We start from the raw sequence: 17,826 nt of genomic DNA, 5'->3' as shown, positions 1-17,826 counted from the left end.
CCCCCCCCCCCCCCTCTTCACCTTAGAGCTGCCTTCCCCAACTTCCAAAAATCAATACTCCCTAAGTGTATTTCCCTAACCCAGAAATACGCATACACATAGACATAGATAGAGAGAGGCGGACATAGTGAGAACGAGGAAAGAGGAAGCCATGGTGATAACTTTCTAGGTGCTGTCATTAGGAATTTGAAACTCTAAAAATCTGTTCGAGGTCACCGACGAGTTTTCTGGGTTTCAAACCTCATTTTGGTTGAAAGTGCTGTTATTTTGCTGCTGAATTTGTTGATCCCTGTTTTCCTGGATTCAAACTTGTTGGATTCATCCTTTATTTGGCATTTCTTAAGTGACTCTTGTACAATCAGGTACTTACTTTTGAATTTGAATATTATTTGCATATAATGAATCAATTCCCGTCTTCTATAAAATTCTTAGTCGTTTTTCTGCTTTCATGTGCTGAATCTATCATTGATTATACTGTTTTTTAGTAGATCTCAAGTCAAATTGATTTCGTGATGATTTGTCTGTTGGTTGAGTGATGAATGGATTTACGTCGAGCACTAGTTGCTTAATAGACTATCATAATTGCATATCTTTGGCAGAGAAAGTGTTAACGATTATACAAGAATATGTCATTAAAGTTTTGTTATTTTAGTTCTTAATGTATGTTATTTAGAAATACAAAATCAATTAGAAAAAATTAAAAGGCATGACAGTAAGCACTTCTATTGCATGGTTAAATTTCTTATCCTTAATATCATGATTCACGTTGTAACTTTTTTTTTCACCAGATTATCTGAAACTAAAATACTAACACTTAACAAATAATAATGTTGTTAACTTGAAAAGAGAATTATTTTCCATATTCAATGAGCCTCACAATAATCTCAAAGTAGTTTAAGAAAATGGCTATAAACACCGTAGTTTGCTTTAGACGCGTAATTAAATCATCGCGGGTATGAGTACGGTTCTCGTGGCATAGTCGTGATACATAATTCTCAATTCGGGTGTGTATTTCATGTGACCCGACCATAACTTCAAACAACAAAAAAGTAAATATGTTGTAGATCGCGGGCACGGTTCATGAGACGCAATTCGTAATGTGTACAAGAACAAACGAGTGTGCAACATTGCGACTTGTTCAAGTAAATTCCATAAATATTAAAATTGGTTAATTAATTAAAAAGCAGTTAGAAAGTTAAAAATCCACAATAGGTTCCAAACATGTAATAAATCAGATAATTAGGCCAATTATTAATAGTTGAGTGACCGTGCTAAAATTATGGAACCCGAGAATTCCTAACACCTTCTCCCGGGTTAACATAATTCCTTACCCGGTTGGCTTTGCAGATTTTAAAACAGAGTCAAATTTCCTCGATTTGGAATTTAAAATAAAACCGGTGACTTGGGACACCATAAATATCCCAAGTGGCAACTCTGAAATTAAATAAATAGTCTCATTTCGAATTATGTCACTTTAATTGGAAAAACTCCCTATCCCCTCGGGAAAAAGGAGGTGTGACAATGTGGTCCAACAAGATGTTCCATCGACTCGATGAGGTACAAGCCATAAAAAATGCTGTTAATATTGTAGCAGATAACTTTATACTTTCGGCGGCTGGACTCCTCTTATGGTCCAGCATGAACTCTCTAACAAATTGAAAAAAAGAAGAGTACAACAATCTCAAGAATAAGATATCTATTAAAAGATACAAAATTCAAGGCTTCATCAAGGCCAACAACCAGAGCCTTGATGGATGAGTCGACTGAGCTAACAGAAGTAAGAATCCAGCCCGCCCAGGAGGAAATAAACAAGGAAACAGAGGTTGAAAAGGAGGCCGAGGGAGTGCAAGAGAAGGCAGTAGAAAAAGTGCCTGAGCAGGATCGAACTCAAGTCACAGGAAAGAAGTGACCGCCAACACCCTTCCCGCAGAGGTTGGCAAAATATCAGAAGGATGAGCAGTATAAGAAATTCATGGAAATGTTGAAGCATATTCAAGTGAACATTCCACTGATTGATGCCTTGAGGGAGATGCCTGGTTATTAAAAAATGATGAAGGATTTTATGTCTCGCAATTTCGACTTTCAAGAGTTGGAAACTATTACACTAACTCAAACATGTAGTGTTGTCGTGATAAAACCCATAGCTAAGAAGCTAGCCGACTTAGGGAGTTTCACAATCCCATGCACAATAGGCAACTATGCTTTTGCTAAAGCATTATGTGATTTGGGGGAAGGCATAAACTTCATGCCCTTAGCTATCTATAAAAGGTTAGGATTTGGACGAGCAAGATCCACATCCATGTTACTACAGCTAGCCGACCGAACGGTGAAGAGGCCATCAGGTATACTTGATGATGTACTTGTGCAGGTTGGAAAGTTTGTGTTTCTGGCAGATTTTGTCATTCTGGACTACCGGGTTGACGAGGAGATTCCCATAATTTTGGGAAGGCCATTCTTGGCCATTTGGAGAGCTCTAATTGATTGTGAAACTGGGGAGCTAAAGAAGAGACTGAACGATGAAGAGATAACGTTCAATGTGCAGAAGTCTATGCGGCGACCAAGTGAGTTTGCTAACTGCTCTCTGATAGAAGCTGTGGATGTGATTTTGGAGGAGGAAGATGCGTCATTGAATGCAAAACACCCCCTAGCGGCCTGCCTGAAGAACCTAGAAGAGGTAGATGGTGATGTAACGACCCGATCGATTGTTTTGAGCTCTAGCGCATCGTTCGACAGTTTGAGGCCATGAGCAGCTTCGTTTCAGATATTATGACTTGTACGTGTTGTCGGAATTGAATTTCAGAAAGTTCGAAGTTGAATTGAAAAGAAAAATTCTCATTTCAGAAGCTTTAAGATGGAATAATTGACTAAGGTTTGATTTTTGAGTAAACGACCTCGAAATCAGGATTCGAAGGTTCCAACAGGTTCGTATGATGATTTTGGATTTGGATGTATGTCCGGATCGGGTCTTCGATGATTCAGGAGTGTTTCAGTGCTTATTGTGGAAAGTTGGCATTTTGGAAGAATTTCATAAATTTGGGTTGAAGTGAATTTCAAGGCTATCGATGTCCATTTGGAATTTCGAGTCTGGGAATTGCTCCGTATGGTGATTCTGGTATTGGGTGCGCGTTCAGATGTGAATTTGGAGGTCCGTAGGCCGTTTCGGGGCCATTTGGCGAAAGTAGAAATTTGAAGGTTTTTGAGAAGTTTGACCGGGATTGGACTTTTTAATATTGGGGTCGGATTCCGATTCCGAAAGTTGGAATAGGTCCATAATGTCGAATGTGACTTGCGCACAAAATTTGAGTTCAATTGGATGTAATTTGATAGGTTTCGGCATCGAATGTAGAAGTTTGAAGTTCTAAAGTTCATCAAGCTTGAATTGGGGTGCGATTCATGATTTTAATGTTGTTGGATGTGATTTTAGGCCTCGAGCATGTCAGTGTTATGTTATGGGTTTGTTTTGTATGATTGGAGGGGGTCCCAGGGGCCTCGGGTGTGTTTCGGGGTGGTCTCAGATCAATTAGAGCTGTTTTGGAATTGAGATTTGGCCTTCATGAACGCGATGGGAGAGACACTAACGCGGTGAAGAACTAGAGGGACCTATGCGAACGCGAGTGGGCAGTCGCGAACGCGTGGAAGGAAGTGTGGGCCTGAGGCCGTTTGGCCTACGCGAACGCGAGGCTGGGTATGCAAATGCGAAGCAGTGAGGGCAGAAGGCTTTGCGAATGCGTTGTGAGGAACACGAACGCAAAGGTGTTTTCTGGGCATGGGCTTGCTGAACTTCGCGAACTCGAGGGTATTGTCGCGTTCGCGAAGGAGGGTTGCCTAGGCAATGTATAAGTTGCAAGAACACGGGTTTTGGCCATTTTTATCTCATTTCCTCCATGGGAGCCAACTTAGGAGTGATTTTGGAGCTCCATCTTCATCATTTATGTCAAGGTAAGTGATTCCCACCTATTGCAAGTTAAATGCTTGGATTGTATCTAGATGTTAACATGGAAAATCATGGGAAATTAGTGAAAATTTGGGGTTTTGAAGAAAAACCTAGAAATTTGTATTTTTGGATTTTGACCAGGAAATTGGACATGAAATTGGGAATAAATTATATATTTGAGTTCGTAGTGTTATGGGTAAAGTTTATCTTCGAAAAAATTCGGAATCCGGGCACGTGGGCCGGAGGGTGATTTTTATCGACTTTTCGAGCGGAATTGGGAATTGTTGTGAATTGAATTATAATGAGTATTAGAATATATATTTATGGATTTGCACATTAATTGACTAGTTTTGGATCGTTGGGCATCGAATGGAGTTGTTTGAAAGGCTTGGGAGCCGGTTATGGAACTTCGGAGCGAGGTAAGTCTCCTTTCTAACCTTATAAGAGGGAATTAACCCCATAGGTGAATTAAATTAATATGTGCTTTTATTTGTGGGGGCTACGTACGCACAAGGTGACGAGAGTCCGTACGTAGCTACTAATTATGCCTATGTCCGGATAGTTTTAGGTTTACACCATGCCTTGTTAATATCGTTATTTGATTATGTTTATTATTTGCCTTGAAAAGAATTGAGAACGAGTATGCTTATCAAATGCCTTGAAAAGAGTTGAAATTGAGGATTTCGAAACTTGAAAGTTTTCATTTGAATTTCGTATTTTTTTTCCTGAAAAAGAATTTAAGAATATTATAACAGCTTAAGAAACCTATGTGCAACCGCGTTGCAAATATGTTCCGCGAGCGGGATAAATTTGCACTACTCTCATGGGAGCAAGCCGTTCGCCTCGGTAGGTTAATAGATGCATCTATGGTTCGTGCCGTTCGACCCTTGGTAATGCACAGTTTATATTTATATGTTGGATCGGACCGTACGACCTCGGCATGACTTGCGCATGATAACTCTTTGGAACTAATACTAATTGACGTTGCTTTATTAGATTGAGATGTAAATTTTTAAATGATGAAAAATGAAATTTGGGAATTTCTATTAGTAAAAAAGGAATTTTTGATTATTTCTGGTTATTGAATTTTCAGCTATGTTATGTAATCCATGCTTAGATATAATATTGGCATTTTATTTTTAGACCATAGTAAGTGTCGGAGTCGACTCCTCGTCACTACTTTTTCAAGGTTAGACTGGATACTTACTGGGTACGCGTTGATTTACGTACTCATACTACACTTGCTACACATTTTTGTGCAGGTTCACATATATGTCTAATGGCCTTCTGAGAGCAGAGGCGTGGTTAAAGCGGGGACTTAGGTGAGCTACATTTCCATATTACGGCCTGTAGCCAGCAGAGTCTCCTTCAGAGTTGTTAATATTTTTTCTGTCTAATTTGTATTTCGGACAGATCCTGTATTTTATTTTATCTTCCTACTTGATGCTCATGCACTTGTGACACCGGATTTTGGGGGCACTTATGAGTTGTTCAGTAGTGTAGTTGAGAAAATATTATCATTTACTCTGTAAACTTTATCCCTTATTATTTGATTGAAGGAAAAACTATGATTTCATAAATACTAAAATGAGTAATGAAGTTAATTATTTTATCGTTGGCTTGCCTGACAGCGGTGTTAGGCGCCATCACAACTTTTAATAAATTTTGGGTCGTGACAGGTGAGAACTTGGCGGAGTGGGTTTTGGCCCTTGAAGGCCAAGGGTACTGGAAAAGAGAGCTCGAATTCGAGACTTTACATTTCGAAGAAAGAAAGACCCCTCCAGCTAAGCCATCAATCAAAGAGCCACCATAGTTGGAGCTAAAACCGTTGTCGTCCCACCTCAGGTATGCTTTCTTGGGACCTAGTTCAACATTGCCTGTTATTATCTCATCTGCTTTGTATATGTGTAGGTAGAACAACTTTTGCAGGTTCTAAAGGAGTGCAAGACTGCAATTGGGTAGACCATTGCAGACATAAAGGGTATTAGCCCAACGTTTTGTATGCATAAGATTCTACTGGAAGATGAGCACAAACCTTCCAGAGAACATCAAAGAAGGTTGAATCCCAACATGAAGGAAGTGGTGAAGAAAGAAGTGATCAAGTGGTTAGATGCGGGAACCATCTTCCCCATCTCTGATAGCAACGGGTCAGCCCAGTTCAGTGTGTGCCGAGGAAAGGTGGAATGACTGTAGTGCAAAATGAGAATAACGAGTTGACCTCAATAATAACAGTCACAAGATGGCGAATATGTATGGATTACAGAAGATTGAACAAGGCCACCCGAAAAGACCAATTTCTGATGCCCTTCATTGATCAGATGCTAGACAGATTGGCGGGGAGGTCACACTTTTGCTTCCTAGATGGATACTCGGGGTACAACCAGATCTCTATTGCCCTGAATGATAGAGATAAAACGTCGTTCACCTACTTGTATGACATCTATGCCTTTCGGAGAATGCCGTTTGGCCTATGCAATGCACCTGCCACATTCCAAAGGTGCATGATGGCCATCTTCACAGATATGGTAGAGGACATAATGGAGGTTTTTATGGATGATTTCTCAGTGGTGGAGAACTCATTCAATAAGTGCTTTATGAACTTAAAAAGAGTATTGAATAGGTGTATGGAGACTAATATGGTACTGAACCGGGAGAAGTGCCATTTCATAGTAAAGGAAGGTATAGTCTTAGGACACCTAGTGTCATGTAAGGGCGTTGAAGTGGATCGTGCTAAGGTTGATATAATCAAGAAGTTACCTCCACCCACTTCTGTCAAGGCCATAAGAAGTTTCCTTGGTCACGCCGGTTCCTACAGGCGGTTTATAAAAGATTTTTCCAAAATTGCTAGCCCTTTGTGTAAATTGCTTAAAAAAGATCACCCCTTTGTGTTTTCTGATGACTGAAGGGTAGCGTTTGTGGGGTTGAAGAAGAGACTGGTGACTGAACCAATCATAGTGGCACCTGACTGGGGACAACTTTTTGAGCTGATGTGTGATGCAAGCGACCATGTTGTGGGAGCAGTTCTTGGGCAGAGAAAAGATAAATTCATGCATCTAATCTACTATGCAAGAAGAACCTTGAGTGGTGCCTAACTGAATTACGTAGTGACAGAGAAAGAGATACTAGCAGTGGTGTTCGCATTTGACAAATTCAGGTCATACCTGATAGGCTCGAATGTAATTGTTTATACTGACCATACTGCTCTCAGGTACCTAATTGAGAAGAAGGATTCAATGTCGTGCATGATTTGATGGGTGCTACTCCTGCAAGAGTTCGACTTGGAAATCCGTGATCGAAAGGGAACGGAAAACCAAGTTGCTGATCATTTGTCCAGTCTTGAAGGAGCTGAAAAGAGGGTTGAGGTGGAAGAGATCGTGGAGACTTTCCTAGATGAACAACTTCTAGCTATGAGCCTTGAGGTATCGCCATGGTATGCATATATTCCAAATTACCTGGCGAGCAGTGTTGTTCCCTATGACTTGTCCTTTGTGCAAAAGAAGAAGTTCTTTCGTGATTGTCGCATGTATTTATGGGATGAACCATATTTGTTTAGGATTTGTACTGATAACATGATCCGGAGATGCATTCCCAAGATAGACCAACCTTCTGTTTTGTAGGCATGTCATGCTTCCCCGTATAGAGGCCATTTTGGAGGAGTAAGAACAACTGCTAAAGTGCTGGAGTCGGGCTTTTATTGGCCGATATTGTTTAAAGATTCACACTTATGGGTGTAAAGCTATGATGAGTGCCAACGAATGGGGAATATTTCTTATCGACATGAGATGTCCATGAACCCAATTCAAGAGGTGGAGGTCTTTGATATATGGGGAATCGATTTTATGGGACCATTTGTTAGTTTATATAGCAATAAGTACATACTGGTAGATGTGGACTATGTCTCAAAATGGGTAGAAACCGTGGCACTCCCAACAAATGATGCAAAGGGAGTTATTGGTTTTCTAAGAAAGAATATCTTCACCCGATTTGGTACTCCAAGAGCGATCATTAGTGATGGAGGCACCCACTTATGCAACCGGGCCTTTGCAAAGTTGTTGGAGAAATATGGCATTCTCCATAAGGTCACCACTCTGTATCACCCACAAACAAGTGGGCAAGTGGAGGTGTCAAACAGAGAAATCAAGAGTGTTTTGACCAAAACTGTAAATGCTACTCGAATTGATTGGGCGAAAAAATTGGATGATGCACTATGGGCCTACCGCACCGCATTCAAAACTCCGATTAGTATGTCACCGTACAAATTGGTATTTAGAAAGGCGTGTCACTTACCGGTGGAGCTAGAGCATAAAGCTTTTTGGGCATTAAAGAAATTAAACCTTGATATAGAGTCCGCTGGTACGAGTAGAGTCATAGAGCTTCATGAATTTAATGAGTTCCGTTACCATACTTTTGAGAGCACCAGGCTATACAAGGAAAGGATGAAGATCATGCATGATAAGCATATTCAAGAGAGGATTTTCAAACCCGGAGATGTCGTGTTGTTGTATAATTCAAGATTGAAATTATTTTCGGGTAAGTTGAAATCTAGATGGTCGGGACCATTTAGAGTTGTGCAAGTATTCTCAAGTGGAGCTGTGGAAATTAAATCCGAGGATTGAACAAACACGTTTAGAGTAAATGGACAAAGATTGAAATATTACCTTGGCATGGATGAGGAAAAGGTTGTATCAGTTACTCATTTGCAGGAGCCTCAAATGTTGCGTGAACCTTAAGTTCGATAGCCTGCGCTGTGCCGTGACGTTAAATCAGGCGTTACGTGGGAGATAACCCATTTTAATGTTGTATTCGTCATGCCGCGACGTTAAATCGGGCGCTTATTGGGAGGCAACCTAATTTTATTGATTTTCGTTATTTTCTTTATTTGTTTTTGATTTTTGTATAATTTAATATGCGTGTGAGTAGGTGCAGGATCAATAGAATACATACGAGCAAGGCTCGAGGTGACGAACTCGAGATAGATTGTGGAGGAAGAACATGTGAAATTCGGCTAGGCCAGTGCTCGTTCAAGTCCTCGCTTCGCGCAAAATTGCATGAGCCACAACTCTGGCCAAACTTTCCAGAAACAGCGAAGTAAGGCCAAAACGCGTGGCCATTAGACAAGTTTTTTTTATGTTCATAATAGCTTGTTAAATTTCCAATGATAGTGAAGCATGCCTAAAACGCGCGACCACTGCCCAATTTTTTTAAAACCCTGCCCCCTGTTTATTCCAACCTCAAAACAAAACCAAAGATGTTCCTTTGCCTTTCGTCTCTCGCGGCGCGCACACACGGTAAGTTCTTTCTTTCTTTTCCTATCTTCTTCATCTCCTGTTTCACCCTATCATGAGCAACCCCGTCCTATCCCCTATTCATGTTTTCTTTTTCTATTTTTTTTCTCGTTATTTCATTTTTTTTTTGGGATAGTCGATTACAAGGAGATCTTGTTGGCAATTGTTTATTAACTAAACATGGTGAGGTGGGAAACTAGAATTCCCACCACCTCACTCAAATTGGGAGGGCAAACCATATACCAATGGGATTAAAAGAAGCAACATGAAATTGTGCATACAAGGTATCCGATGAATTGCCTGAATGAGATTTTTAATAGGCTTTGTGAAGTATGAGTAACTGGCCTAAGTCCAATGGTATTATGAACTTTTCTTGAGGGTGGGGTGGCCATTTAGGTCTGTTGCGCGTCACTTGCATTCGTCTTGGATAAAAGTAAAACCACGACCGACTTAGGCACCGAAGTGCGATGCCTTCGTCTAGGGATTTTGTATGAGTTATGTGTGTTGCCCGTAGATTATATACACGTTGGCTACTTGTCTATAGTTGAGGGTAATTTTAATCTCTTTGCACATTTAGTAAACTCATTGGAAAATTACTTTTTTTTTAAAAAGGGAGAGAATTTGAGTTGTCGTACTTGAATGAGAGGTAGTCGGGTTACAACATCTCCCTCTGTTTGTCAAGGGACTGCTTAGTAGCGCGCTACACATTGTGCTTTTGTTGTTAACTGTAGAAGAATCTTGGACAAATTGTTAGTGTGCTAATTGTTGTCACTTGTTGAACAAGGCTATATGTTGACTCAACTGCTATGGTGTAATGGCTATTCTCTCAAGTTTCAGTCGTACTGTAATACTTGTATGTTGTAATATCAGTCATCAGAATAAAAATCTGAAAGTTACATGAATAGACTGATTTTGGTAAAGATGTTAATGGCACAGTTGGGGAATTCTGAGTGCCCATTGAATTACTCTTGATGACTTGATATTGCATGCTTACTCGGAGAATTCTAATTGTTTCTTCTGTAGGTACTATGGTTGTCTCCAAAACACCCACTTGTAGTCATGGAGCTGGAGGTGCTGGAAAGCCTCCCCCGAAAAAGACATCGACTGACAAAAATGTATCGGAGACAACAACTACAGAGAAGAGGACAAAGAGGAAGAATGATCCTATGGCACTTGGGAGCTCTGAGGTAGCTAATAGGGACACTGCTATAAGTATCGAGTTGCACCTGCAGAAACTCCCACAGCCGTCTAGGCAAAGAGAAGTCCCACTCTAAATCCGAGAAAGATATTCTAAGTCGCCTCCAGCTAAGAAGCGAAAAGCAGCTGAGGTGAAGGGGAAAGGTAAAGCAAAGAAGATTGTGGAGTCTGAGTCCGAGTCTGAGTCTGAATTTGACGACTCTGAGTACGAGATGATAGTTCCATTACCTGAAGGCGAAGGCGAACCTAGTGCTCCAGTTGACAACGCAGGGTGGCAAGATAAGCACGTGAGTGAGGAGGCTTGAAAATTGTGGGGTGACATTAAATGGAAACAGGTAAATCCCAAGATGGATGAAAGACCATTGAACATGAAGGCTGCCGGTAAGGCTTGTCCGAACATAGTGGCATAGATTGAGTGGAGATGGTGGACACACTTTGCACAAGGACCAAAAGGAAAGGCCAACCTAACACTCGTGCGATAACTATATTCCAACTGGGATACTAACAAAGGTGATGACATTGTTTGGGTTAGAGGTCACGAGGTGGACATCTCCGTAGACGATCCATGGCAGAATATTTGAGGAGAGAACGACGACCTGATCGGACACGTATGCTAGAAGTTCTATGTGATCCATCGTCTGGTGCTAGATGGAGTAAGAACCAAGGCTTAGCGAAGAAGTACTTGAAAAAGGAAGCCATGACATGGTTAAATTGGGTCTGCAATAGACTGATGCCTGCAACACACAAGACTATTGTCATATGGGAGCATGTTTTTCTCATTTTTACTTTGATGACAGGTATTGATGTGAATATTGGTAAAGAGATGCGGAGCCAGATGTACAGGACCTGGGATAACATGCAGTGGGGACTTTATTTCGTCCACACACTAACTGCAGTTTTCCAGGAGTTTGAGCTACAAATGAAGCGAGCTAAGAAGGGCAATGTGAAGTTGGCTACGTCCGTTGATGTTAAGTTGCATGCAATGGACAAAGCATTACATAACAAAGCTAAGAAGAAAATCTCTTATGAGCGCTTGAGTGCTATGGAGAACGAGATCCATTTGTTGAGGGAAGAATTGAAGGCGTGGGATCGTGCCTTGCGAGATGCTTAGGAGACAAGAGAGAAATGGATGAGAGAGCATTTTACTAAGATACTCGAGGAGGTTCGTAGACCGATGCCACCACACATTGGGATACAGACGGATATGAGTGACATTGAGGGCACAATAGTTGAGGACCCATCTAGAGTTGGTGAGCAAGCTGTGGGCGCTGCTAGTACTGGACCTATTTGGGCTAGAGAGGGTGAGCTGATAGAGGCAGTCGACACATCTGGTGTCACTTTGGAGGACCCATCAGCATTGAGGATCGATGGTCAAGGTCGGTCCTCACCGCAGCCAGAGTGATTTTCAAGGAGCTTCTAACACCCACTCTACTTTTGAGCTTTATTTTGTTTTTTATGATCTTTTGCAACTGAGGACAGTGCATATCCTTAAGTGTGGGGTGGGGCTGTCAGAATTATAATTGTACAATTGAAGTTATTTTATTTTTATTGGTGTAATCCCTGGTTTTCTTTAAACCACAGTTCTTTTTCGAGGATTCCAATTTTCTTTGAATCGAGCAGTAGTTTCTTTTTTAGGTAAAATTTTCAAAATTTTTGGACTTTTCCCGACGATGGATTTCTTAGGCAGTTTTCTTGAGGGAGTGAAGTCTAAAACAAAAAAACAAAAATATACAAAAATATTTTCCTTTTTTGTTTTTAGAAATGATAATGGAATGAGAAGCACTTGAGTATCTTTGTTTTTTGACATGTTTTACGACGAAACTTAGAGCTGTAGCATTTGAGCTGATTATCTTCTTCGTGTTCTATGTACCCACATGCCTTGAGAATATATGTGACTCTCTTTTGACGCTTAAGTTTATTTGTTGACTCCTGTGATTAATTCCATGTGTTAAATTAATATGATGAATGTGCTTAGTTATTTAACTTAAGAGTCGGGTCTCAGCCATCCAGAGTGAGTCATGTGCATTGTGTGATGTGAGGCTTGATTACATTCTGTACTATCTTGTGTTAGTCTAGAACTTGCACCGTGTGTTAGTCGAAGCGAAATAAGTAAGCTTTGTGAGTCTTGGAGATAATGTAGGCATTTCTTTGATTGTCCATTGAGCTAGTATGCCACCATAAATAAAATTGATCCTTAGATAGCCCATTTGAGCCTATAAACATTTTCTTTGGCACCCACATTACAAGATGATTCCCTTTTTGTTCTTAATTAGATCTTTTTGAACCTTTATCTCTGAAATCACTTAAGTCACTAGAAGAAAAAGGTGAGAGTTGAGGTAGCTTTTGAGTGGAACCACCGAAAGGCCAAAAAGTGCACGTATGTTTTGAAAGATCATTAGCCGGGCAACCCAAGTATGGAGAGTATTGGGAAAAAAAGAGAGAAAAAAAATCAAAGAAAATACAAAAAGAAAAATGAAAAAATATATATCTCCTATTCCTCTTAATCTCGGTTAGTGAATGCATAATTGTGCTTAAAGAAGAAGGGCCAAATTGTAAATGATTTTGTGGCATTGCTTGAATTGGTCATCAAGAGTATGTATCTGAAAGTTAAGTGTAGTGTATTAAAGTGCTTAGGAGGGTTAGTCGCCATACCCAAATATATGCTACCCATCCCTTAGCCTATATTACAACCTGGAAAGACCTAAATGATCCTAGACTTCGCAAGCTTAACTTAGTAGAGACATACGCTACCGGCAAGCCTATGGAACGACCTCGGGATGCACATGAATTTCTTTGAGAGAGTGAGTGAATTCTTTCGATTTGTAAATCCTTAAATTATACTTGAATGCATATTTGAGTGTGTCGACTAATTTCTCTCTTTGGTTTGTGGTGAGGGCACATGATTTACAAAGGATTGGTAAAGTCCAGGCATTTTGAGTTGACACAACAAGTGAATCATAGTAAGGAATTTATTGGAGTTGCACAAATATTTAAATAGTCTTGGCATGAGTCTACTTTTGAAGAAAGATGTCAATAGTTCTTATGTTGAGTTCTAAGCGTTGGTATAAGCCATTGTCATTGGTATGATGCTTGAGTATATTTTGAAAATGTGTTTCTTGCCATTGTGCTTAATTTTGAAGGTTGCTCGAAGACGAGCAAGAGTTTAAGTGTGGGGTGCTGATAAACGGCCAAAAATACATATTTTTTGGTGTACTTTCATCTCATAACTTGTGTGATTACGGTAGGCTACATGAATTTTTGTAGTGAATTATGCTCATTACGTGCCTTCTTCTGTGTAGGAGCAAGTTGGACGAAAAGTGAGCAAAAGAAGTTGATTCGCGACCAAAAGACAAAAGAAGAACTTTGCTCGTTCATTCTCGCATGCACCCGAGAGAGTGAATGAGCTAGCTGAGGAAAAACTTGAAAAAAAAAAATAACGGATTACGGCAAAAGGCATGGAAGTGTACGAGAGACCTAGAAGGAAAAGAAAAAGAGAAGCACTTCGCTCGTTCACTCTAGCGTGCACACGAGAGAGTGAACGAGCTAACCTGAAAAGTCTGTGTATTATTTCGCCCCATACTAATCCTATCCCATATAAATAGTCTCTAAACGCACCTTTTGAGGGAGGCGAACGGGAGAAGGCAAGAACACAAAGAAAATAGCAAGGCAGAGAATTCTTCTACGAGTTTTTCACTTTCTTCTTCTTCATATTTCCATTGTTGGTTATGACTTTTTATATTGTAATCTTACATAATATTATGAGTAGCTAAATCCGTCATCCGGGGTTTGATGGAACCTATTGGAGGATAATTTTTTACTACGTCTAATATAAATTTGCCTTTGAATTCTCTCTACTTGTTCAGCTATATTTTCATTGTTGTTAATTGAAGAGCTCACAATTAACTGTGCCTATTTTGTATGTATATTGCTCGAGAGAGAGAGTACATATTTAGATAGTTGTTGAACAGCACCACTCCTAATGTATTTGAGAGATCAATACGGAGGGTTTAAAGGCGGGATTAGAGATAACGAAACCTTGGTGCAATCGTAGTGAGCGATGAATTAGTGCCAGCTAGCGTAGTTCGAGAGAATATGTATAGTAATTATGATAGTTACTCGAGAGAAAGCTACAACACCCAAAGTACTCACGATCGGTAAAGAATACTTAGGCGAATTTATAGGAAATGTGGTGCAGGAGATTCCAACGATAGGGGAAATCATAACCCTAAAATTTTCCCAATCCTGCCTATAATATTTGCTTCGTTAGTTATAAATTACTGCAACTTAATTACTTTTCTCTTAGTTAGTAAACATTAAAATTGTTATTTAATATTTGTGAAGGTTGAATACTTGAATTTGTGCGAAACTAGTGGTTGTACTTAGTAGGTTAATTCCCTGTGAAATTTGACTTCGGGCTTGTAAATCGAATTATATTTACAACGATCGCTAGACATCTTAGGAGGTATAGTTGAGCATGATAAGAGGCAAATGAAAAAAAATCGCCTAACCTTCTGTTTTTATTGGGATCATAAAGGAAACATTACATATCGACAAATTTTCTTTGGGTTACTCTTACTTACTATTGGCGGTGACAACAACAAAGGACTTCAACCTTGTAAACATGAGAAAGATCAAGAAAGGAATTCCATGTACTGAGAATATTGAACACCAATCGTTCTCGGTCTATGGAATTCCCTTCTTGATTTTTCGTCCTTACACCAAACAATGTGATGCTATTGTTGTGGCTACGACCTTAATATAGGACAAGAGATATGGAGGATAAATATAGAAAGGTTCCTTTTTTATACAAATACATTTATTGCAACCGAGTGAAAAAAAAGGGAAAGTGGCCATTCTCCTTATATGCAAAGGACTAAGTAAATACAGTCCTATATTTTTATGGAAAGGAGATCATGAATCATGATTATTACTGTATACGGGTAAATTCAGGGGTAATTCATACCTTGATTTTCTAGTGAAGAAAACGGACGAAGGGTATGGATATACGAGATTGAAATCGAGGCTAGGAGCCCTTCGTATCGAGATTCATAAAAGGTGAACGATGTGTTCATCAACGGGCATGATAAGACGATGCTCCTCGGACCCAGAACGAGTTCTAAAATATCGGAAAACATGGTAAACGGTTACACACAACGGATAGAGGGCTGTAATACTCGTGCCTAACCAGATATCACGGCACAGATCTCGCTCGATGTTGGTTACAGATCAGTAATTAACGAAAAAGGAAGATATTTACCTTTTCTAGACTTGTACCAGGGATAAACTCTCCTACAACATAAAGATGATTTTTTTTTTTAAGACACATTGTAACACGCAAATCAAAGCAATACAAATTCATTTTCTGCCTTTTAGCTACTGTTAAAGTCCCTGTTCACTTAACCTGTTCTTCGTTCACGACCGAGCTCGAATCGAGGACAAGGTCATTGCTTGATCTTAGTTCAGGCTTGATCACGACGTCACAATTGGTTCGACTGTTTAATTCATCTTTAATTCATTTATCTTATATATTTAATTGTTTGCGTTGAATCAAACCACGTATCTTTAAAACCTTGTACAAATTTAATTGTTATCCGATTTGAAGGTAAACAATTACCTAGAACTTACTATTTTTTCTTTTCTTTGAATCTGCTTTTAAATCCCAACCTCATATGTGAAAAATCAAATAAAACGGTGAAAGTTATTTTTCACTAAATAATTTGATTTGATATAAATTCAAACTCAATTCGAGAGATATTAAACATTATATTAAGGGTATAGTTGAACCTTAAATATAAGTTGTTTAATATTTGCAAAATTCATCCGTCAGTGAAAATGATTCAGGGAAACTTACACAAATGTCTCAAATAAATCTTAACTTACCAACCTCTAGCCATTAGTCATAGACTTACCAAAACTAGCCAACAAAAATTGAAAAACCAAATAATAGGGTTCTTTCTCTCAAAGAATCATATGCAAAAATCACCTTCCATATTTTTAAGCGTGATTAGCAACATTAGATACAAGAGGGAGAGGAAATTTCATGGACGGGGTAGCAAATAAGGTGATGAAATACAAAAATCTATACAATATTTCAAAAATCTAAACAAAAAAGAAACTTTTTCAATGGGTATTGTTGAAATTCATTGAAAATATATAGATAAGTCAATATACAAAATTTGAGGAAGATTGGAGGTGATTTGGACTGGTTTTGTATCAAAATTCGTAATTAAATCGAGTTCAAAAAAGTCTTCTGCGACACATGTATCAAACATGTATCACGCATGTATCACACACACAGGTATACATGGATATACATGTGATACAAAATTGATACATACGTGATACACAAATGATACACAGTGTGATACACATATCATTTTTTTTTCATGTTCAGCTTTTACTTCGAATTTTCAATTCAAACCACCTCAAAACTTCACCAAATCATCCCAAAACTGAGATTCAAGCTCCTTAAGTTGTGCCCAATCTATTCTAATAACACCCACTCAAAACAAAGCAAAAATTTGATATTTTTGCTACAAATAGCTAATTGGCTAATTTGGCTAATATTAGTAATATTTTATCAATTGGCCAATTTTTGTAATGAGCTACTTATAAATGGACATAGCTGGTAATTTTCCATTGTTTTATTTACAAATTTGTTTTACTTGAAACTTAAAACTTATCTATTTCTTCATCAGGAGGAGGTAGCAGCTAGGGGTGGGCATCGGTCGGTTCGGTTCGGTAATGAATATTATTGGTTTTGCCTATCAGTTATCGGTTTACAAATATCATAACCGGATAACCAAACCGATAAGATATTGGTTATCGGTTATCGATCATTATCGGTTCGGTTATCGGTTTACCCGATAAGATAAAATAACTAAAACAGGTTCGCAATGTATAAAATAGTCTCGGTATAAAACTGTTTTGCTAAAACAGTGTTATAAGATTTTAAGAACTGTTTTGCTAAAACTCTTTTCAGAACTGTTCTATTTCACAAGAATTTAAATTTACTGCAATATCCAATAAAATAAACACTAACCGAAGTTTCTATCTTTCATTCTTCAACCCAAAAAATACACACAAAAATTCCAATATCAGTCAGTGACGAAAAAATAGAATATCAGTCATATTTTTACTTCGACACTTTCTGCAAATACAAGGGATCTAAATGAATAACAAATACACGACAAATCTCACTTCAACTTTCAAACAAACTAAGAAAAATCCAGAGCTAGAATGTTTTTAAACAAACTAAGAGAAAGATGAAGATGAAGTAACTAAAAACTTACACGAAGAATCAAGATGAAGCTGAAGAATGCGGCTGAGAAATGCGACTGAAGAGTGAAGAAGATGCGACTGAAGAATCTGATGGATCTGAGAAATGAAGTGAAGATGCGACTGAAGAGT

The 17,826-nt window shown here is 38.9% G+C and overlaps 1 long non-coding RNA gene across 1 annotated transcript; it reads left to right on the top strand.

Annotated features, from left to right (window-relative positions):
• The first annotated feature begins 15 nt into the window (after positions 1-15).
• Positions 16-14,264, top strand: LOC109212121. Its single transcript, XR_002065813.1, has 4 exons — positions 16-362; positions 5,197-5,256; positions 5,614-5,779; positions 13,716-14,264. It is a non-coding gene; the product is annotated as an uncharacterized LOC109212121 (long non-coding RNA).
• The last annotated feature ends 3,562 nt before the right edge of the window (positions 14,265-17,826 follow it).

This window comes from Nicotiana attenuata, unplaced genomic scaffold (assembly GCF_001879085.1).
Source record: "Nicotiana attenuata strain UT unplaced genomic scaffold, NIATTr2, whole genome shotgun sequence".
Classification (NCBI taxonomy): domain Eukaryota; kingdom Viridiplantae; phylum Streptophyta; class Magnoliopsida; order Solanales; family Solanaceae; genus Nicotiana; species Nicotiana attenuata.
The sequence above is the reverse complement of the archived record's forward strand: the minus strand, read 5'-3'. Positions and strand labels throughout refer to the sequence as shown.